At 37.0% G+C, this 25,057-nt stretch overlaps 1 pseudogene; it reads left to right on the top strand.

The window, feature by feature from the left end:
• Positions 1-357: 357 nt before the first annotated feature.
• LOC131534518 (uncharacterized) lies at positions 358-24,885 on the top strand (annotated as a pseudogene).
• The last annotated feature ends 172 nt before the right edge of the window (positions 24,886-25,057 follow it).

Raw genomic sequence — 25,057 nt, 5'->3', positions numbered from 1 at the left:
AGCTTGTGTCCCATGCCCAATCATGAGAATTGCCAATCGTGTTTAAATGGCGCAGCCCACGGGACTATGCAAGGCAGGGGGCGTCCTCTTCCATGAGTCAAACCTAAAGTTGACCGCATACCTTGTTCACCCTCCTCCTGAAGGGTTATGACCTGGGTTCTCAAGTGGGATATGGGGTGGGGGGGATTAATGAGCGGGTCATGTTGATGCTCTATGTGCCCAGCAAATGTCCTTCCGCTTAATCCATATCCACTGGCTGCTAAACATTTAAACAAACAAACCATAACTAAGTGCTACAAACCCATCATTACCAAAACAAAATATCATGAACAGTTACTTACAAATGAGCTTAGAACTATGAAGTTCCTCAAACAGGGCACAAAGGCACCAACCACCATGAGGTAAGCTTCTCCAAAGAAGATAGAGAATGAACTTCCTGCCATTTCTCCTTCTTTGCTATCTTAAATAGGTAAGTTCCATGCATTACTTAACAGAGCGCCCTCTAATGCTCAAGTCAGTAATAACAGCGCGGCTTTAAGAGGACTTCCGGTACATAAGTAACAGAGAAACTGTTACACAAAAAGGAGATATTATGCAGGAAGTTGCTCTTTTCCATAAAACTAGTCCACACAACTTAAGGGCTTTATTGGAACAGCTGTTCAGGGGTCAAACATGGAGCCTCCTTTTCTCCAATCACCTGTTTTGAGGGTGATCTTTAAAGTGAAATACACATTCTCAGGTCTACAATCTCAAACATGTCTCGCAGTCAACCTGATAACTGTCATGTTCTGTCTGTTCTCTGTGCTCGTGTAATCTGTTAGTTTGTACTTGGCTGTTCTGTTCCTGCTTCCTGTTTTCCTACCCCATCTTTCTTCATTAAATCTACATAAAAAAAGAAAGAAATAGAAAGAAAGAGCTCTCCAAGACATCATATGTTCAGCCAACAGTCTGTGGGCGTGACATCTAAGGCTGAGACTAATTGAAACACGTCTGGCCATTGCGGAACCAGTTTCTCAGCTCTCACACTCGTGTACGTGGCATCAGAGTAAAGATGTCTTTACAAGGGGGTGGGGATGTTCACATTTTTGATCAAGAGTAGATGGTTACACTTTATTTTGATAGTCCACTTTAGACATTCTACTAACTATAAGAAACTTTGTAACTACATGTCAACTAATTCTCATTAATTTGCAACTACTGTACATGTCTACTAACTCTCAGAGTAGACTGTTTGGGTAAGTTAAGGTGTAGTAGAGTAAGTTGACATATACTTGCAAAGTTTCTCATAGTCAGTATGTTGTATGTTGTGGACCCATCAAAATAAAGTGTTAGAAGATATTGAACAGACAGTCTACTAATACTCTAATGACTGCTAGTTGACATGTAGTTGCAGAGTTACTTACTGTTAGTAGAATGTCTAAAGTGGACTATCCAAATAAAGTGTTACTGAGTAGATTATTTAAAATGATAATAATAATAATCATCATAATTATTATTATTATGTTGTTGTTGTTCACGGATCATTCAATAAACACTTTCAACATTCCACAAAAATATAATAATTGTCAATTTTGATTTCATGGTGACTTAAAAGTAAATGTAAAAGGCACATATTGTGCAGATCATCATGACAAGTTCAGTTCAACTGACAACATCTGTAGCCTTAATGCAGTTTTACAGTTTGTTTGTTGTAGCTGTAATGTTGTTGTCTTGTCTTTTTCAGGTGCAGGAATTCGAGTAATGTTGTTCCTGTGGGTGAAATTTGTTCCACGTCATCAGTGCTTTATGATTAGTTACACCCTATCTCAACTTATCAATGCTCTCTTTGTTTTGTATAAAATGTGTCCCAAAAACCGGTATACCTTCCTTTTATATAGACAAACTCTTTTCCATCATCTGTTATTTTAGTTCTATTATAGTAGTTACAGGTAGCATATTTTCAGAAAATTGTGTCAGATTTTACAATATTTGTATCCGCTTCACAAACTGCATTTGATTAATCTTTATTTGATTAATATTTATGTCATCAGTTTATCTCTAAAACATTACATTTCCTTTACATACAATAAGTACAATAATTTTTTTGCTTTCACTTAACTTTTGAAAATTTAAGTGAGATTTCAAATTTTAAATAAAATTGAAACAGTAACCCAAACATTAACTTTTAATAGTTTTATGAGTTATTTGTTATGTCTAAGCTGAAAGTAGATCATTAATTTAACTGGTTTGCATGCTACTTGGTATACCCTTGAGATAGAAAAGGCAGTGTCATTTATTTGCATTGCAAATGTATACATCCTGTACAACACACCCAACAGCCATTGTTGTTAATACTATAAAAGGAGAAAAGACGTCCTGATATTCATTTAAAAAAATTTACTTCATCAGTTTTCCAGAGGTTAATGAATTATGTTCCAGTTTGAATAACTTCATCAGCATCCTGCTGAGATTTTTGGGCCATTAAAGGTGAGCAATCTAAAGAATTACTTTTTAAAACATGAGCTTTGAAGAAAATGAAGGATAAAAAGTAGTATCAGAATAGAGATGGCAACTGTTGAATTTTTCACTGGCCAGAATAATGTATTAATTTATATTTAAAAACTTCCCACTTAACTTTCTGTATAGTGTATTCTGTATAGTGCTGATATGAACAGTTTATTGTGAATGTTTGATGTGATAAATTGTAATTATCAGTAGGGCTGCAACAACGAATCGATTAAATCGATAAAAATCGATTACTAAAAGCGTTGGCAACGAATTTCATAATCGATTCGTTGTGTCGCGCGACGCAGAGACGTTTGATTATTAAAAAAAAAAAAAACTTTAGTTGAGCGCGAGCGGAGTGAACACACTCGGTCTCTCTCGCGCACGGATGCTAGCAGAGTTTGGCGCCTCATAAATAAAAACAAAAAGTAAAAAAAAAAAAAAAAAAAACGAGCGGAGGTAGAGGAAAGATACATGGCGGAGGCAGAGAAATCCGTGCGACCCAAGTCATCCAAGGTGTGGGAGCAGGGGCGGCGTTTGCGTATGGCAGAGTATGGCAGTTGCCATACCCTAGCCCAGTCAGGTGCTGTGAAAAATTATCCAAACTTGAGTCGCTTATAATTCGTTTTATTATTTTAAATCAGAGAGTTTTAAAAATAGTAAACCAATGATAAGCATTAAAATAACTTGTCAGTAAAACGCCATTGGATCATCGAGCTCTCAGCGAGACCTCGTAACTTCACCCCGCCTCCGTTCAGATTGACGCGCCGCGCACAGCCTGGAGAAGATGAGATCTCTGCTTTTTCGCAATGCAAGGGTGAATAAATAATTGGTGTTTGAATAGTACAGCGTTTTCTTTACTCAAACACTATGTCAGTAAAGGATAATGTTTTTGTGTGTTTGAAGAGTGGAGAAGAATTAGTTATTTGCTGTCTATATACGTTTTAAATATCCTGTGCATTATGTGCATAAGCGCTTAATTTGAGATTTTGGCCAAGTGTATTAAACAACAAGAAAAACTAAGCGCCCATATAGCTACAATCAAAGTTATATAACCTGTAAAAGTTGATGAAAGCATAATGCACTTAATGCACTTATGCACTGCATAACAGTTACAGCCGTTCTAACGACAGACAAAACACTCCATCTCCGTCATTCTCTGGTCAAAAACATTATTAACTCCATTTGAGCTTGATTTTCATATAATGTTAAGTGCAGGTGTCTGATACAATACCAACGCTAACGACGCAGTGTTGTTAAATTATTTAATTTTTGCCCTCCCTAAAGATTTTAGTTCTGTTTTTGAATAAAGGGTTGGAAATTAATGTTTTTTTTGTTTTTTAATCCGATTCATCGATTAATCGAAAAAATAATCGACAGATTAATCGATTATTAAAATAATCGTTAGTTGCAGCCCTAATTATCAGTGTGTTTTAAAGATCGTCATTTAAAAACAATGACTGTAGTGATCATAAAACTGCTAAAAACCTTCAGAATTTTCACAAATCACAAATACAAAAGATTATAATCATACTTACTAAACTATAACCATTTCTGTCAGGATCACAATCGTCAAAATTATTGACACATAGCATACAGTTTGGTTTGGCGGTATGGTCCTGTTCTGGGCTAAAACTCCCTGCCCAACCATGCAGCCTGTCATGAATGAGCTGGGAGAGCAACAATAACCCCCTTAGGGTAAACAGAACAGAACACAGCAGATATCATTGATGTTCTTAATGATATTTAAGTAAAACAATTTTCAAGATAAAATGAGTCAGATTCAACAAGGAATATCGGAAAGCCAAGTCCTGACTGTGGCAAAAGGACTGTGTCTCCCTAATTACTTGGCATCTAAGGGTTATAGGAGATAACACATGAAAAATTAAATGCAATGGTTTTTAAGCTAAAATACTTTACTCTTTTAAGGAAATGTGATGCGTGAGGTTAAGAAACGGACAAAGCCAAAAACTGAATTAGAACTTGCTTGTAAATAAAATAATTCAATATAACAAAAACACCCCAACAATACAATAAACAGTGAACCAAATATACATCCAAACAAATAAATAGCTATTTACAAATTATATACAAACGTAAAGGATTAAAGACAACAAAGTGAAAGATGAGAGTGGCGCTAAAGAAAAGAAAGAAATAAAACAAACCCACTAAATAACAAACAAAAGAAAACCAGGAAAAGCAACATTTTCAGTGTAGAACGCCACTATCTACACTGTCTAATAAACATAAATACATATGTTGGCACCCGCTCGTAACCTGTGCTTAAACAATTTGGTAACACTTTACAATAAGGGTACATGAATAATCATGTACTAATGCCTAAATTAATACTTAATTCAACACATACTAATGATTATTACGGGAGTTAACTAATTATGAACTATCCTTAACTACAACTGGAGTCATACGGATTCATGCATGAATAACGGCAGCCTTAACTACATGTTAGTACATGTTTGATAGTTAAAGCATTAATTGACATTTATGGGTCCCAGCCTCTTTAAGAAGGAATAAGAAATACTCTGACTTTGAAATGAATTTAAATAATTTAATACTATCATAATTTGACATCTTCAGCTTTGTCATAAAAATTATTGGGTGGCAAAGTATTAGTTGATCCTCCTCATCAAGTGTAGAAAGTACTAAATACACTAATGACTGATCTTGTCTGTTTTATGTTCATCTCTTTCCCTTTAAACTCACTCTATTGTGACTTATACACAGATTAATAAAAATAAATAAAAACCCACAAAGAACATTTGTAGAACAATTCCTAAAGAAAAGCTCAAACTGGAAAGAGTTCACTCTCCATCCAGACCCAGCAGTAATGATTCTGTACCTCCTGTAGCAGATGACATTTATTAGATTAAAATATCGACTTTACCGTAACAACAAACTTGTTAGCGCCTAGAGTTCGCCACTAATGAGCGTCCCATCAGAAACAAACTACATGAGATTCTCTATATCATCAACTCGCCTGATGAACTTCTCTTCTGGAAAGCGTTTCTTCTCTTTTGTCACACTTGTGAATGGTCTCGGAGTGTAATGTTGTTATGTCTTTGTTCATATGTGAACTATCACAATTAAAGCACAATGTTGTCAAACCAAAACATATTTTATACTTTTATATCCATCCTGCAGTAGACACTACGGAAAAGACGCCGTTACAAGTAATCAGCTGCTCGCGAGACTTGTTGTCAGGACAACGACCTTTGGCGCGAAGAAAGATCACACGTGCGGACTATTCATCTATGCGGGTGAAATATTCCATAGGCAATTTTTTTTTTTTCTTGTATAAAAATATTTTTGTACGAATATTTAATAGGAAGTCTACATTACAAAAAATAAAATTAAAAATAAATAAATAAAAAGACACTTGCCAGTTGTCTACTGTAACCACAGCACATGTTGCACAAATTAATACAGTATAACTGCAGCCTATACATGAAGACTTTAATGGCAATGAAAAGAACCTCATTGACATTAAAGTTTAATTATTGAATCTAACCGTAGGAGCGTTTTTAAAAAATGCTCATAAAAATAAATAAAATAAATTTAATCAGACAGACTTAGACGTTTTAGCATCTGAAATCTTCACCTGCATTTCAGCGTATCACTGAACTGCAGTTATATTGTATCTTTATTTCATTTTACTGCAAATCTACAGTTGCACTTCACTGTACTGTGGTTTTACTGCTGCTGAACTTTAATGAACTGCAGTTATATACTTCTTTATACTGCAAATCTCCAGTTGTACTTCATTGTACTGCAGTTGTACTTTTACACAGAGAAAAGGCGAAAAAACACACTGCATTGTCCAGTTTTCTCTCAGAACGATGATCGGAGTTACTTTTGCAATTCTCGATGCAGCATGAATGACAAACAATGGTGACATTTTCCACAATCACCACAGAAAATCAAAATACTGCCCTGAACTCAATAGCGGCAAGGCAGCGCGATCCTCTCAAAATGGCGGATAAACAAAGCACTTTCCCAGAACTATACGCACTACCGGCACATCCGGGAACTTAACTGTCAATTTCGTTACCGACCCTTTTTGGGGGAAAACAAACTAGACTTCCCATAGGCTTCAATACAAAATAGCGGCACAAAACAATGTCCGTACACAGCCGACAGACGTGAATAACTTAAGTAATCACTAAGATTAATCATGTCAAGTAATTATATGTCCACCCTGCCTGCCATACAGCGTGAAAGATACATCCATAAACTTAATTTGGTCAATTTAAAAACTCATTATCCCAGCGTCTAATTGGTGTAACAACCCCACCCAGTGGCCAGAGGTGCCTTACCCGGACATTTACTCGTACCTAATCTAATCACCAGGTAAGCCAGTGAATGCCTTTCGATAGCATCATCCGTAATTCATAATATTTCCATAACAGCAAGATATGGATGATGATGGCAGGTAGCCAGGGCTAAATTTGGGTTTTTACAAACATTATTGGTGCACCCAACCACACAACAACTCTTTGGCATGTTGTAAGGTTAGTCCACTTCCTCGATCCGATGCTGTGTGGCGGTTTGTTTTCCCCTAAAAGTGGGCGTGAACCTATTCAGAGACATTCTATGACGTTGCGCCGGTTGTGAGTATACACGGCATGACGTCACCTTCACATTCTCTATGGAGCTATTCACACCAGGCGCGATCATTCATCATGTTAGGTCTTTCGTATTAAAAAAATAGAGTGAAACATTTTTCTACACATGAAATATGAAAGTAAATAGACATGATTATGACACTATATTTTCTGTATGTGTTTTGTATGCAGCTCATAACAAAGGATGTTTATGACTATAAGCTGTGTAGCGTTATTAAACATACAAAGAGTGCCTATTATAGAATCAAAATCAACTATAGATCACAATCAGAAGTTATTACAAGCACTCGATGATGGTTTAAGGTGGGTTTTAGGCAAAAACATTAATAATCACATACATTTTCAAATGTGGCTCGATGCCAATTGTACTTCTATTTATATTTCAAGATGTTTTCTTATAAAGCATTATAGATAGTTTGTGTTTCTGGCGTAGAACCAAACTTTATTTAGCTATATTAGTTTAATGCTGTATATTGAGCAGCAGACGATGTTAAATCCATATATGAGATACATACTGTATCTGAGGGAAAATGCATTGTTGGTCGACGCCACCTAGCGTGCAGGTGTGAATTAGCAGAAGGCGAACAATCGTTTCGCTCTCGGTGTGAAAGCACCGTTTGTCTGCGATTCGCCTCGCTTTTCCGCATCGCGTCCAGTGTGAAACGGACTTAAGACTGCCAAAGGTTGCAAGAGATTTCAATACAGTTCTAAAACAGATGATGACAGAAAGTAGCACTAAGAGCGCCTGTTTAGATCACATGAAGTTTCATACAGCTTTAGGTTTTAGCTTTCATTCTATGTTTTCAGGTATCTCACGTTTGTATATTTTTTGTGTTACGCTGGACATTCAGTGCTTTTTTCCACACACTCAGAATTTCTCTGATATATTTTAAAGTATATCATTCAAAATTGGTATATGACAGTTTTTTCTTGTTTGTTTTGTTTTTGTTTTTCAGATTGATTCCATCTAGAAACTATGACCAGATCTTTGAAATTGATCACATGGAATACTTGTGGGATTAGAAAAAAAAGAACCATGATACTTAAAACACTGACGAAACTACAAGCATCTGTTGCATTTCTTCAAGAGACACATATAGGGGTCAAAAATACTAGTCATATTAAAAATATTCCTGGTTGGAAATCATTTTACAGTGTTCATCATCCACGTAGCAAAGGTGTTGCAATACTGATAAAAAATGATTTGCCTTTTAAGGATATAAAACAAGATATAGACCCCACAGGCAGCTACATTGTTCTTATTTGCACATTATATGATAAATGCTTCACTCTAGTGAATGTATATAACCATGCAAAAGAACACAAGGTCTTGCAATGTCTTTCTGAGTATCTTTGTCAGACTGCCAAAGGTGTCTTGATAGTTGCAGGGGATTTCAATACGGTTCTAAGCACAGATCTTGACCGGGAGTATCCAACTGGACATACTGAGCCCCTTAGACCTTATCTTGAGGAATTCATCTCATCTTTAATGCTTATAGATGTCTGGGGACGTAACAATCCTTTCAAAAGAGATTCATTTACTCGTTTTCCATGGAAACCATCCAAGCAACCAAACCAAACAACAATAGGTCAGAAAAAAAAGAAAAAGAGGGGTGCATCAAGACTAGACATGGTCTTTATGCCACGGAATGCTTTGTGGCTTCTGAAAAGTTGTGAAATTAAATATCAAAAGAGCATTTCAGATCACCACCCCATAATTCTACATCTAAAAGTACCGAAGGCAGAAGAACAGTCAGTATGTTCTACTGGCACAAATATGGCAGAGATAAAAGCAGGTGAAATTTGTGAGGCTGAGGTCCTGAAAGCTATATCTTCTCTCATAGAGTGTGAAAACACAACTGGGGAGAGCCTGGAGGACATAACGAGGAACAAAGAGCAAAAAGCAGGAAAGCTTAAAAAGAATTTCAATCAAATGATCATAAATGAAAAGATTCCAATAGATTTCACTGACCATGTAAAAAAAAATGGATGGTACTTTTTTAATGCAAAGTACATGATACTTGCCACAATACTTGTTAGGCGCATGGAGGCATTCCTTCAGCCCTCATTCAAAACCAAAAATATAAAAACGAATTATCTTTACATTGGTGTTGTTGGTTTTGGTACCACCCCCAAAAAGATTAAGAGTGACTTTTTAACAAAAGCTTTGTCATCACTGAAGCGCATTCACCCATCACCCCCAAGAGGCTTCAGGATTGTGGACAAGCTTCTTCCAAAGACTGGCAGTTATTTACAGCTCAGAAAGGGATGCCCACTTACTCCAACTCTTTTGACATTGTCTTTGAAATATCTAGCCACTCTCTTAAAGAATGATTCGGATGAATCTGTTGTTGATGTTTGTCATCATAGAAAGTGTATTACTATCTACATGGACTATAATCAGTCTGCTCTACAACAGAAAATTCACCCATTGGAAATTTATTCTGGCCTTTCCCTTTCATGCATCATCCATGAACAGAAAAAAGAAGAAATAGATCTCTGGGGGGGTGTTTTTAATTTACCCACACTTTAAATGTCATTGGATCTATGTGTGTCACATTCACTAAAATAATACAGAAATGAAGCAATAAGCACTGAAACTGTGAGCCTTGAGCTTTAAACATTGAGAACTTCAAAGGTAATTAAAGTATATATGAATACAAATGACTGACTAAACATTCTTCTAAAACTGGACTCGAAGGAAGACGTCATCACACAATTTAGCATTTTCACTCCACAATATACTAGGTCTTTATGCCAATGTTTTTCTTCTTCTTCTTCTTCTTTTGTCTGCTTAATTATAGAATTTTGTGTGTAATATTTTCAAGATTTGCCTAACAATTCTCAAATTAGTTTTTAATCAGGAACTTTCAATGTTTTAAAGCCTTAAACACATTTGCAACAATAATAAGTCACATTTTTATTAATAGTTTTACTTACTAATAGGCTTAATATACTTAAATCTGAGTTTTCAGTGAGATATATTGTACAGAATTGTGAATTATATACAAACGTAATCCACTAACTTTGATACTTATAAATAATAGGTGACCGGGGCTGTTAAATGCAATTATAGATTCATTTGTTAAATTGTAATTCCACTTCACAAGAGATCTCTGTCAATATATATATATATATATATATATATATATATATATATATATATATATATAGTTGTGTAATATGCATAAGAATACAATTACCCTGCCTCATTGTTTTATGCATTTAGTTAATATAATATGTCTAATAGTGTATTATTTTGTTTATTTCCTGGAAAAGCCTCATATGGGCAATTATGTAACTGCTACGTTATTGTATTCATTGTAATAAGAAAGTGGTTTATTAACAAAGACACCACACATGTTATTGTTTTAAGCCTTTATTGAGAAAATGTTTGTAATGTATATCTAGAGATGAAACATGTATTAGCAAGAGCGTTGAGGAAAAAAGGTGGACAGTACCTCAGCTGTTGTGTTTCAGATGAAGAGTAGAAGACAGCAGAGCGAAGAATCCCGAAGAAGAAAAATGAGAAGATGCAAGGCTTTTATAAACAACTTCTGAGGGGATTTCCAGTATGATGACACAAGACATTGGGATCCACCTGCTGTCTATAAAAAACTGAAGTGCAATGATGAAATGAAGAGCTCTCCGGCACCAGAACCATCGCTGCTATTGCCTTGAGAAAAGAACTTTTTCATACTCATACTTTATTTAATACTCATATACAGTAGTTGTAGAATATTTGTATTACTTATTAATTGTAATAATAAACTGACTTGTATTTATATAACACAAGTCTGCCTCCCTGGCATTGATTTATAGCTAAGCCAGAACAGACCACGGAGAAGTCATCTGTGACCTGTTTTGTAAGCATGAACTTAGACGCTTATGAGATACGACAGATTTGACTTACTTTACCTAACCTGAGAATAAATAAAATAAGGTAGAAGGTGTAGTAATTTAGCACCATTAAACAATATATATATATACACTGCCCTCCAAAAGTTTGGAAACACCCTAGACAATATTGGCATGAATCCTTTTTAATTTGTGATAATTTTGCACTGATGAGGGACAACACAAACTACGAAAACATATTTTATTACATGGACACTGGATACATGGAAACTCTCTATAAAATGGGTCAAACAAGTAATTTGATTGGCAAGAGCTATTTGGAAACTATCTGACCTAATTGGTGTATTATATTCTAAACTTAATTGGCAATCAATTGTTGAAGCTATTAAGGTGTGCTGACCCAAAAATCTTTTAAAAACCTGGGCCAAGTTTAAACCAGTAACCAGGCATCACAGCTGGCAAAGGGGCATGTCTAATCAAAATGAAAATTATTATTGCTGGTCTTCAATTATAATGTCAAGTTACTTTAATGTATTTGCATCAAAAAAATGATAAGGATTTATGCTGATATTGTCCAAAACCCCACTTTTCTACGCCGTTTCCAAACTTTTGGATGGCAGTATATATATATATATATATATATATATATATATATATATATATATATACATACATATGTGTGTAAATGTCACAGAATTTTGTGATGTATGGATTACGTTCTTGTGTAATATGTACAAAGATCTGTATTGTGTAAAATAAATGTGTTAATACTGACTGTAAATATTTGAATTACTTTTTCCTCGTTTCCACTGAGTGGTACGGTACAGTACAGTTCAGTACAGTACAATTCGGCACGGGTAACCCTGATCAGGCTTGCGTTTCCACTGCCAACAGTACCCTTTACTTGATAGGCGTGGTGTTTGCCTTATTGTCGATCGAAAGTAGCGATCGACAATAAAGCGCGACAATAAGCACAACTCTGCCTCTTTTATGTCAGTTTTAATGAACAATAATAGCCATTATAAAAGTATAAGTACAAAGCATAAGAGGCTTATATAAGAGGAAATAAAGACAAAAGCAAACAAATCACAGTCAAACGTTTGCTATAAAGTCAGCGCTGTAAGTTACTAATTAAAAGTTCAAAATAAATATAAAATTAAACTTCAGTCAAAATGATATGACCAGGAACAAATAATAGATTCATGAGACCACGAATGCCTGTTAAATATATACAAAACAAATTGATTCTCGTTTAATCACTGCAGAGACATCAGAGCCAGCAGCAAATGTCGGAATGACTAGCCGAGCATAAGGCTGATACATGAGGAGTACCTGGTGAATTTCATTCATTCTCTACTGTGGGAGAGGAAGAATTGTATAAACTTGTTAAATCATCTAAACCAACAACATGTATGTTAGACCCGATTCCATCTAAACTACTAAAAGAGCTGCTTCCAGAAGTCATAGATCCTCTTTTGGCTATTATTAATTCATCATTGTCATTAGGATATGTCCCCAAAACCTTCAAATTGGCTGTTATTAAGCCTCTCATTAAAAAAACACAACTTGACCCCAAAGATCTAGTTAATTACAAACCGATCTCAAATCTCCCTTTTCTGTCAAAGATACTAGAAAAGGTAGTATCCTCACAATTATATTCCATCCTAGAGAAAAATGATATCTATGAGGAATTCCAGTCAGGATTTAGATCGTATCATAGTACTGAGACTGCTCTCATTAGAGTTACAAATGACCTGCTTCTATCATCTGATCGCGGTTGTACCTCTTTATTAGTTTTACTGGATCTTAGTGCTGCGTTCGACACCATCGACCACAACATTCTTTTGAATAGACTACAAAACTTTGTTGGCATTAGTGGAAGTGCCTTAGCATGGTTCAAATCGTACTTATCTGACCGCCATCAGTTCGTAGCAGTGAATGAAGAGGTATCATATCGATCACAAGTGCAGTATGGAGTACCTCAAGGCTCAGTACTAGGGCCGTTACTTTTCACGCTTTATATGTTACCCTTGGGAGATATTATCAGGAGACATGGTGTTAGCTTTCACTGTTATGCTGATGATACTCAGCTCTATATTTCTTCGCGCCCAGTGAAACACACCAAATTGAGAAACTAACGGAATGCATAGTCGATATAAAAACTGGATGACGAGTAATTTTTACTGCTAAATTCTGAAAAAACAGAGGTGTTAATTATCGGACCTAAAACCCCACATGTAATAACCTAGAACATTATCTAACACTTGACGGCTGCTCTGTCAATTCTTCTTCATCAGTCAGGAACCTAGGTGTGCTGTTCGATAGCAATCTGTCATTTGAAAGCCATGTTTCTAGCATCTGTAAACTGCATTTTTCATCTCAAAAGCATATCTAAATTGCGATCAATGCTCTCAATGTCAAATGCAGAAATGTTAATTCATGCGTTTATGACCTCAAGGTTAGACTATTGTAATGCTTTATTGGGTGGTTGTTCTGCACGCTTGATCAACAAACTACAGTTAGTCCAAAATGCAGCAGCTAGAGTCCTTACTAGAACCAGGAAATATGACCATATTAGCCCGGATCTGTCAACACTGCACTGGCTCCCTATCAAGCATCGGATAGATTTTAAAATCTTGTTAATTACTTATAAAGCCCTGAATGGCTGAGCTCCTCAGTACTTGAGCGAGCTCTTATCGCATTATAGTCCTCCACGTCCGCCATGCGTTCTCAAAACTCCGGCCGTTTGATAATACCTAGAATATCAAAATCGACTGTGGGCGGCAGATCCTATTCCTATTTAGCACCCAAACTCTGGAACAATCTACCTAACACTGTTCGGGAGGCAGACACACTCTGTCAGTTTAAATCTAGATTAAAGACCCATCTCTTTAGCCTGGCTTACACATAACACACTAATACGCTTCTATTATTCAAATCCGTTGGTTGAAGGATTGTTAGGCTGCATTAATTAGATCAACCGGAACCGGGAACACTCCCCATAACACACGATGTACTCGTTACATCGTAAGTTGAATGGCATCTACGCTAATATTTGTCTGTTTCTTTCCTATTCTGTTTCTCAGTCCGTATCCGATCAGATGGTGGATCAGCACCAAGAGATGATGTCTACAGCCCTGATCGTCAGCGGAGACCAGGACACCCAGATGACCCCCAGAGACATATCCCCAGCGAAAACCTCGATTGAATACAATAAAACTAAAACAAAATAACTAAATAACTAAAATATAATAAAATACCTAACTACATAATACTACTATTGTTAGAAATTGCAACAAAATTAAAATAGAAATATAAACTTTTGAACTGTGGGTTTCGTCTGGTCAGAGGAGAACTGGCCCCCCGACTGAGCCTGGTTTCTCCCAAGGTTTTTTTTTCTCCATTCTGTCACAGAGGGAGTTTTGGTTCCTTGCCGCTGTCGCCTCTGGCTTGCTCAGTTGGGGACACTTAATTTCTAGCGATTATCGCCGATTTGATTGCACAGATACTATTTAAACTAAACTGAGCTAGACAATGACATCTCTGAATTCAATAATGAAATGCCTTTAACTGAAAATTGAGTGTTTAATCTTATCATTATACATTACTGACACTCTATCCTCCAATTTGATACTGTTAAGTGCTTTGACACAATCTGTATTGTAAAAGCGCTATATAAATAAAGGTGACTTGAGTTGACTTGATCGCCTGGAGCTTCGAAATCAGCATTGCAAATTTTCAAATAAGTGCTATATCTTTATAAATAAACGGCAGATTTGAGTTTTAAATAACTACATTCTCGCCTGAAAAACTTTTAAAACTACATTTCATGACAGAATAACAGTAATAATTTGAAAATTACGCAGGTTTTTGGGCAATGACGTTTCACAAGTCCACAAGAACAGACAAGAACACATATTGAGAAACAGTTATTATCTGTGTGAAAATATAAAAGTATAAAAATACACTGTTATATTTTTTTTGTGTGTTTGCGCATTCTGATGTAATAAGCCGTACACAGCAGAGTGGAACGAGTGAAGGAGAAACTTTATCCCCTTGTATCTTGCACAAGTGACGATTCTAGTCAACCAATCAACGTCCTGCAGTGAGTTTAGCTCCACCCTTTTGGTACCCTTTGCTGTGCTAGGTACCCCAACGGAAAGGTACCAAAAAAGTGGTACAGTATGGTTCGCTATTTTGGTACCATTCACAACTTCTGACAATGGAAACGGACATAATTGCATACCGTTCCATACTGTACGGAACCGCACCGCTCAGTGGAAACGAGCCATTTGTTTAATATGTATCCCTGAAAGGATGCGGACAATCAGCCAAAGTGATATCAAGCTCACAAAATATAAAAAATTAATTAATTTTCAGAAATGAATGCTATATTTAATTGTCTGTATATTTTAACTTGTAAAAGAAGAAGAATAATTAGTGTTTGACTGACTCTCAGTACTGCACCTTTTCCCTACCTCTCTGAATGCCCATGAAAAGGCATATGAAGCAGGATTAAAGAGTGAGGAAAAGTTGCCATCTACAGGAAAAAACCGACTCACATTCAAGGTCACATTTGCAGCTGTATAAAAAAAAAACTATTTTTATCTTCTGTTATCCATACGTTTCTTTAGGGCAACACCTTTCAATAATCTGTTTTGTTGGTCTATTGCAAATTGTATATGCACCATCAAAACAAAAACAGCAACAACAAAAAACTCAGACACAAAAATTAGAAAAATGTAAACATTTATTTCTATATAAAAATGTCTAAGAGTTCTTCATAGAATATGCTGACCACTTGACAAAAATGTGAAACACTCAAATTACAAAAAACTACATTATACAGTATATGAAGTGAACAATTTTTATTTTCTGTTTTGGCAACCATCTGAAAATCTGAAATTCACAGAAAAAACAAACTAGAGAAACAGAATTCTGAGACCTAAAAGGGGTAAAATGACTTCACTATTATTAAAATTGAATAGAATTAAATAAATTAATTTAAAATAATTATTTTAAAACATACTAATACTACTACTAGTAATAATAACAATAAAATTAAAATATTTAAAATCATTTTTAGTTTTTCTTTCTTTTTCGTTTTTTCGTTTCTTATCCTGGATATAAGCATCTAAACAATATTATTTTCCCCCTGCTAATAATAATAAATTATAGTTCAAATGAAGAAACAAGAAATATTGTTTTCTCTATGATCAATGCATAATTTCAGACTAACTAAAGGGGGTGGGGGGTTGTATGAAAATATTTAGCATATTCTCTCATTAAGGTAAACAAAATTAAATCTTTCATTCCATATAATTCATGTACCCTCAAATGATTATGTCAGAAAACAAACAGGAAGAAGGAAAATGATAATGTTGTATAAAATGTGATTAATTTACTGATTAAACTGCGTTTATGCTTTACAGAGAGAAAAGAAACACGCAGACCAATCTTTGATCTTTGGATATGCTAATGATCACATGTATGAATGGTCACCCGGTCCCTGATCTTTCACGCACAACAGCAGGAGTGGGAGCTTCATCCTCCTCATCTTTGGCTCAGTTTGTTGTACAGTAGGACAGAGAGGGGAGCAGGGGCTTGTAAAGGAAAGTCTGACTCTTAAGGACAGATGGATTTTAAAAAAATGAACAGTACGCTATTTGAAAGTAGTTTTGTGTTGCTCCGTTACAGAGTGAACTTTTATCAGAGCAGACAGGAGTAAGGACCCACTTAGACTGCCAGAAAGGAAATGGAAGGATGGAGATTTATAGCATGACAAAAATGACAGAGCGAAGGAGTACGAAAAAGAGAGAGAATCTGTCTGTGTGTGTAACCCACAAAAGTAGAACAAGCATTTACTGTAACACAATTGGTTATGGAGGAATATCTGCTACAACAGAGCACTTGTTTTTATGTTTTATATTTTAAGAAGAGATATTAGAGAATATAAGGCAACAAGAGGAAGATGAGCAGGGGAGAAAGCTGTCTGACTGTCACCGGATGGACAGCACTGCTGTGTGATGGTCTCTTTCATAAAAAGTGAAAACCAGACAAAAAAATACATATGATGTAAAAACACGTATGCAGAAAAACACACAAATATTTGGGATGCACACTATATTGGCACCCAAGATTTTGTAAAACTATCTGTATTGGCCCCGTGTGGGATATTTAAAGGGTCATGAAACCCCAGACTACTTTTTCTGAAATTTTAGCAGAGGTGTTTGTGTTGCACATCATAGAAGACAATGTTAGCATCCGTTAATTTTAATTGTTGGAGAAAACTGGTTAATTTTAAGCTTTTTTGCGCTATTTTAATCTTCCGGATGTAAAATCTACATTGTGTTGACGTCACAATTTGTGATGTGGCAAAGAACTATAGCACATCACTGACTGCGTTTACATGCGCACGAATATTGCGATTATTTCCAATAATCAGAGTAAGGACTTAATCGCATTTTGATGTTTACATGTCAAGAGCAAAGCTCTTACTCCCGTTTACATGCAATTTCCATTATTCTTATTATTCGCTAAGAATTGTGATTAATTTTTTCACTGCCATTATTCACATACCCCACTGGACAGCACAAATGATGGACTCAGAAAGAGCAGTATTACTGGTCGCTGTTTTAATCTATTTACGTCTAATGCATAATGATTTTGTATCGCTGTATTCCACGCTTTTTCGGCGCCATGATAGAAATATGATTTGTTTGCCTATACGCTACCATCGCGTTCTGTTCGTCCTTTCTGGATGAGGGTAAGGAACAGAGCAACCTGATCTCACAGAATTCCGTGTAATGTTCACGGACTTAATTAACCCCGAATCTGTGGTGGCATCACAGAATCGCCGAAAATTCAGTGATGGGCTCACAGAAGGCATCAGCCGTGGTCCATGCATGGATTCACTGGTTTCCGTGCGTGGAGCACGGCTGATGCCTGTCACTGACTTACATTGTTATCACTTCTGTGAGCCCATCACGGAATTTTTTCTGTGAGTCCATCACGGAATTTTCGGCGATTCCGTGATGCCACCACAGATTCGGAGGTTAATTAAGTCCGTGAACATTACACGGAATTCTGTGAGATCATGTTGCACAGAGACTGCTGGCAGCTTGTTGTGTTTTCCTCAGAATGCGATGCTTTCTTCCCTATTAATCGGAATATAGATGCCTGTATATTCCGATTAAAATCGGCGTACGCCACCTATGTTAATACGATTATGCTTGCTGCGATTATGAGCTTAATCGCATTATTTAGATCGAAGTATTGCGTTTACATGAGGTAAAGCATAATCGCAATATCGCCAAAATCTCATTATAATCGCATTAAGAGGGTCCATGTAAACGCACTCACTGACGCGTTGGTGTCTATTAAATTATTCATGAGACTATGTGCTGTTATCCAATGAGAAGACACTTCGCTTAATTATTCACCGTCATTATTCAACAGCATGTGTTGATTTGCTATGACAGACGCTTCAGACTGTGAGATCGTGTACATTAACTGAGATAAATGTTCATGGATCGAAAGAGTGTTTTTTTTTTTTTTGCTTTGTAATAAGAGTTTGGCACAAATGTGATTCATTCACTTAGTGAGTGTATCCGTTTTTACAGCACCTTAACACAACCCGTCAAAAGGCTTATATACAGTCATGGCCAAAAATATTCGGCACCTGTGAAAATTAATCTGCATTGTTAATCCTTTTGATCTTTTATTTAAAAAAAAAAAATCACAAAAATCTAAACTTCACTGGATAACCAGAATTTAAAATGGGGGGGGAGGAATATCATTATGAAATAAATGTTTTTCTCTATTACACATCGGCCGCAATTAACCCTCTGGGGTCTAAGGGTGTTTTGGGGGTCTAAGGGTGTTTTGGGGGCCTGGAGAAGTTTTGACATGCCCTTACATTTGTGCTTTTTTCAGTTGCATATAAACATATAAATGGCTAAAGTCTTATATCACTGTAAACAGCACAAACTGGGCTACAATAATATGTGAGCAGCATTTATGTACATGATTTTGTTTTTGAGAAAGAAATGTTTATGCGTGGTTAGTGAAAAACTAAAATTTTGAAGTCACTGAAATAAGGCCATAAAACACATACAGAACATTTGTTCACAAGACTTTTGAGAACTGGATCTTGTAGCCTAGAATTTTTGCTTCAAAGTGATATGTAAATCATCTTGTTTACTTGCTCACAGAAAACAATATATTGATTTAAAGATTCTAAGTCACTTTTTGAGTGGAAAGGCTCTATGCGAGAGGGCGTGACTCACACCTGAGAAGACAAAGGCCTGCATAATGAGCTCCATAATGAGCCATTGAGTCAGGTGTGTGACTGAGAGAGAAGAGTTACAAGAAAGAATCTGAGGAAAAAAGAAATGTGTATACGTATAACTATCACATAAAATAACCTGAGATTCACTTGTGAGTGCAGTTACACAGTTTATTAGGAACAAACAAACAAATAAACAACAGAAGAGTCAAGACATCGTGGGTGCAATATCCAAAATATCCAAAACAGTGGCAGGAAACTGGAACCCAGGAAAACGGGAGACAGCAGAAACTGCATGAGAAAACACAAAACAGACGTGAGCAACACAATGAACGGACAAAGACAAAGCAAACATGGTGACAATACATACACTACCAGTCAAATTATTTAAACAGTAAGATTTGTGTAGAACAGTAACAGTAAGAAGTGTCTTCAGCTCACCAAGGCTGCATTTATTTGATCCAAAGTACAGCAAAAACAGTACATTATATTTATTATAATATATAGGCCTACATATTTTTACTATTCAAAATAAATAAAGCATAGAACATATAACTATCCTCACGTCGTGCAACATTTAAATGCAATGAAAGGTTCATCATATTTCAAAATGTTGCACTCGATTTCACACATTTTATTCTGGAGTTATAGTTTGGGAAAAGTTCACCAGTAAATGCGTTCAACTTTGTCACAACAACACATTATCGAATGCCAATAAGAAACATTACTTACTCGGTATAAAGTATCTCCTCCTCCGCTGGCTCCAGCTGCGCTCGCGCTCTGTTTGTGAAGTAAACAAAGCTTTTCCTCTCAGCGCGTCTTCTGGGTGTAAATACAATGCTTTTTCCTCTCAGCGCGTTTCTGAGGTAAATATAAGGCTTATTCCTCACAGCGTGTTCTTCTAAAACTGAAAAGTATCCGAGATGAACGCGTTACTGCTTTGTTTATGGTGGTGTGGGCGTTTACAAGCCGCGTGGCTCGCGCGGAGGTTTGTAATAACAATAGCGCGTGGGCTAGGGTTGGGTACCGTTCACATTTGAACCGGTACGGTACCGGTACCGGTATCTGAAATTCGGTACCGGTACCCAACGGTACCTTTTTTCGGTACTTTACTCTCTGTGTAATAACAAAAACATTTATTTCAGTGAAAAATAAGTCCAAAACTCTCAATTTCAACATTTTGAACAATTGTACCCAACAATTGTTTTTCTTTTTTTTCTTCCAGAAATTCTTGTGTTTTATTTTTTTTCTGATAATCAAATGAAGGCATGAAACATTTATTTATTTCTAATCAAATCAAAATGAAACCCTTTTATTTTTTTGGCAAACAAACAGAGGTTTACTGTTAAAATTAATACATGGTAGAAAAATTATGTGAATATACCTTTAAAAAGTTATAATAATAATTGTATTTTTTTCTACAATTAAGTCGTTAATGTGGTTGTAATAATTATTTTTATAATTTAATTGTTTTATTTAAATTTGTCAGTAAATGGAATATATAAAGACGTACATTATACTGTACAAAAGTAATACAAGAGTAATATATTTCTGTTACATGTTAAACCGCACTTTTATTTTGACAGGTTGCGTGAAGTTTCTGTGTGTATACAGTATGATATGATGCTAGTTTTCTCAAATGAAACGGTAAAATTCTCATGAAGTGACTCACAGCCTGTAAGTTCATGTGTTCATGTAGTGCAGAGGCCGAAAATCACCGCGAGTTCACGTGTGCTTCAGTATTTGTTTATTAAACAAAACCGCGTCTCCGCCATTCATATATACCGAGGCTAACGGAACATGCAGGATTCATATTTAAACCGTCTTTTGCGTTTTAATATTCACATACACTAGTTCATATCGCGATTCGAATTAAGTGACAGACATTCTTTTATTCATCCAAAACTTGCCGAATTCCGTGGCATTCCGCGTTATAGAGTAAATTCCGCTTTATATGAATGGACTCCGCCATCCTGTCCGCGTCATGGAAACCATATGACCCTAGAAATGTAAGCACACTTCAGAACATTTCGGTTTGCCCTCTGTGTTGTGTTTTAAAGAGTTGCAGGGTGACAAGTCACAGGGTCTCTCTCTCTCTCTGTCTCTCGTATGCGCCCAAATGCGTTCTCAGGTACCAAATTTGGTACCGAATGATTTCATGTGAATCGATACCGGTAGTACCGACGCAATTCGGTCCGTACCCTTAAAAGTACCGAGTTCGGTACCCAACCCTAGCGTGGGCGTGACCTAATTAGAGATAATGAGACCTGACGGAAAACTGGACATGTCCTTGGTTTCATACGGATTACTTTATAACAGAATATTTGTTTTCGGTAAGACTTGCTTCATTTAACAGTAGACATGTCAAGCTTTCTATAGATATATTTCTCATGTCTCTGTGTGAAGTATTTGCTGAGTTACAGTTCATTTAATGACGTGTTTCAAAAAGCAGTTCGCGGAGACGGAGAAGACAGAGAGCGCACCCTGTTTGTTTTCTTTATTCTTCAAAAGCACAAAGTTTAGTTTTTATTGTGAGTGTATACAAATAAAAGTAGACCCCTTACAGATTCGAATGGTGTATTGCTCTTATCTGTACGATCAAAAATGGCAGAGTAATTCAAGCTCATTTGGGCCTTATCAGGAAAATCTGCCTCAAAACGCATATATGCGTTTGTCGAACCCAGAGGGTTAAAGAACCAAGTAAAGTCACAGTTGTTCGTCATCAATCGAGTCACGTCTCAGCTGCTCGTCCAGAGTCACAGCAGCACGTCTCCGCTGACCTTCCAGAGTCTCGCCAGGCCTTTGCTGACCGTCCAGAGTCTTGCCAGGCCTTTCGCTGACCGTCCAGAGCCACAGCCCGTCACGGCTGATCGTCCAGAGTCACAGCCCGTCACGGCTAACACACCCAGATCATCAAGGTCAGTCTTCCATTATCCCGGTTTGATGTCTAGTTTGAGGGATGTACCGCTGGTGTCTGCACGCGCAGCTGGTATCCCCAAACCCACTCACTCTAACCCTCCTGTTCTTTTGCATATTCCCCTGTCCGAAGCGCTTCCCCTGATGGGAATCGCTTTATGTTGTGTTTGGGCTGCATACACCACCGCAGAACTGCCCGAGGTGGCGACAAACGCTGCAGAACCTCCAGAAGCGGCGGGGCTCGCCTCAGACCCTTGTATGGTGCTGGCACCCTGCAATGTTCTCTCGGTCTGTTGAGTTGCGGTCGAGGAGACTGTTACCGCTGTAGAACTTCCAGAGGTGGCGTCAACCGCTGCAGAACCTCCGGAGTTGTCAGTGGAATCCACTCACCAACTCTCGTCTGGCTCTGCCTCGGCCACGGAGGCCGTCCTTGATTCCTCGTCCTATCCTGTTTCGGCCAAGGAGGCCGTCTGCGAATCCTTGTCCTGTCCTGTATATCAGTAGCTACTGTTATGTCTAAAATTCTTGCTACATATTCTGAGAAACATTTACCTTTATATTTTACAGACAGCAACATCTATCTTTCATCATTCAGAACAACACTGATTCATCGAAGTCCTCCAAAAAGACTCCGTTTACATACAGAGAAGAAAGTGATCGATGATAATGGGAGAGTCAGAAAATGGACTTATGGGAAAAAAGACTCCAGTAAACAAAACAAGATTGTTCTGCTGGTGGGAGAGACTGGTGTCGGTAAGACCACCATCATCAACACCATGGTCAACTATTTACTGGGTGTGAAGTTTGAAAATGAAATATGGTATGAAATCACAGAAGAAGCAGCTGGAGATCAATCAGAATCACAAACCTCTGAAATCACAATGTATGAGGTCTTTCCTGAAGAGAGTCCCATTTCGCTCACCATCATTGATACTCCAGGCTACGGAGACACTAGAGGAATGGACAAAGATCTGGAAGTTGCTGGGAATTTAGCCATGCTGTTTCAGAACAATGATGGAGTTCGTGAAGTCGATGCTGTTTGTTTTGTGACTCAAGCGTCTAAGAATCGTCTCTCAGACAGACAGCATTACATTATCGGTTCAATTCTGTCTTTGTTCGGGAAAGACATTGTGAACAACATTGTATTTTTAATCACACACTCTGATGGTCTGCCACCCAAAAATGTCCTCGGTGCCATTAAAAAAGCTAAAATCCCCTGCAGACGAGACAAAAGCGGCCAACCTGTTTATTTCTTATTCAACAATTGTCATGCTGAAGCCCGTCACAATGAGAAGCGTTACATTCGTACTCAAAGAAACGCCTGGGAAAACTGCACTGAAGAGATGGAGAAATTTCTTCAGTCTCTGGATGAAAAGGAAAGAAGAAGTTTGGAGCTGACTTCAAATGTCCTGACTGAGCGCATTCAGCTTGAAGCGCTTATCTGCAACGTACAGCTGCGAATTCAAGAGAAAGAGCTGAAAAAGGCTGAAAAACTTCAGATTCAGGAGGCAATGAGACAAAACAAGGAAAAGATTGAACAGTGTAAAAACTTCATCATTGAGGTCAAAAAGACTGTCAAAATGATGGCTCCCATTGAAAGCAAGTCATGGAAACACAGGAATGCGACGACCTGCACTGTCTGTGAGGAAAACTGCCATGAGTTTAACTGCTGGTGGGTTTCTGATCCAAGCAAATGTAAAGTCATGAAAAACGGTTACTGTACCATCTGCACAGGGAAGTGTCACCACAGCAAACATGTCAAAGGAAGCAAGAAATACATCATCAGCACCTCAAGCGTTATAATTGTGTTTGAAACCGATGATTTGAAATGATTTGAAAACGATGTATGAAGAAGCTCACGAACGAACAAAGTTGTTTTCAGTTATAATGGATCATCTTGACAAAGATCTGCAGGCGACTGAGGACCAAAAGTTAGTTCTTTTGTCCAATGTATACAAGACCATCAAACATCTGCCTCAAATCGCATTAAAACCAGACTCTGCCTTCACTCTTCAGCATCTGGACTTCTTCATCCCCAGAGTGAGGGAGGCTGGGAAAGAAGACTGGGTGCGAGAGCTGGAGGAGATGAAGAGAATCGCTGAAGCTGAAGAAGCGAATAAAGATGCTGTGAGTTATCTGAAAGCTGGTCTGGCAAAAGTTAATCTGTAACGATTCTTTGGTGGGAAATAAACAAATACATAAAGGACAATTGACGAATCGATGAAAATGAAGAAGATAATGTAAAATCAATGTCTGTAGATCTGAAAATAATACGAGATTTCATTTAATCATTGTATCAAGCTAATGTGTTTTAATGATTATTTAAAAGGCAAGCCAGTTCAATCAGTTAGTTTATAAACTAATAATAAATGAGTGTCTAACATTTTGGGTTACTGGATGATAGTTGTGAGAGAAAATGTTGCATCTGTGAATGTTGATGTGTTTATTCTTGTGTTAATCCTGGTTAAACTCTTCTACATTTTATCTTCATCAGTAGCTGAAATCTTTTTATCTCTTTGCCTTTTATTGTTATTTCCCTCAGAGTGTCTGGCTTTCTTTACATCAAAAATCTTGATAAAGTGCCCCTATTATGCCATTTCCAATATTGCCTTTCATGCAGTGTGTAATGCAGCTGTATGTGAATGTAAATTATCTGCAAAGTTGTAAATCCGAAAGTGCACGATAAATAAAGTTATTGTCTCCCAAAATAAAGAATCGACCTTGACCCTGCCCGCAAACACGTCATTTTACTGACGACTGCTTCTCTAATCTTGGGGAGTTCAGCGCGGGATACACAAAACGCTTGCTCTTGAAAGATGGTTCGATATTGTAATGTAATTGTAAAATGTAAGGGAAACAGGTCAATTTA

Source organism: Onychostoma macrolepis, chromosome 03 (genome assembly GCF_012432095.1).
Source record: "Onychostoma macrolepis isolate SWU-2019 chromosome 03, ASM1243209v1, whole genome shotgun sequence".
NCBI classification, from domain to species: domain Eukaryota; kingdom Metazoa; phylum Chordata; class Actinopteri; order Cypriniformes; family Cyprinidae; genus Onychostoma; species Onychostoma macrolepis.
The sequence above is the reverse complement of the archived record's forward strand: the minus strand, read 5'-3'. Positions and strand labels throughout refer to the sequence as shown.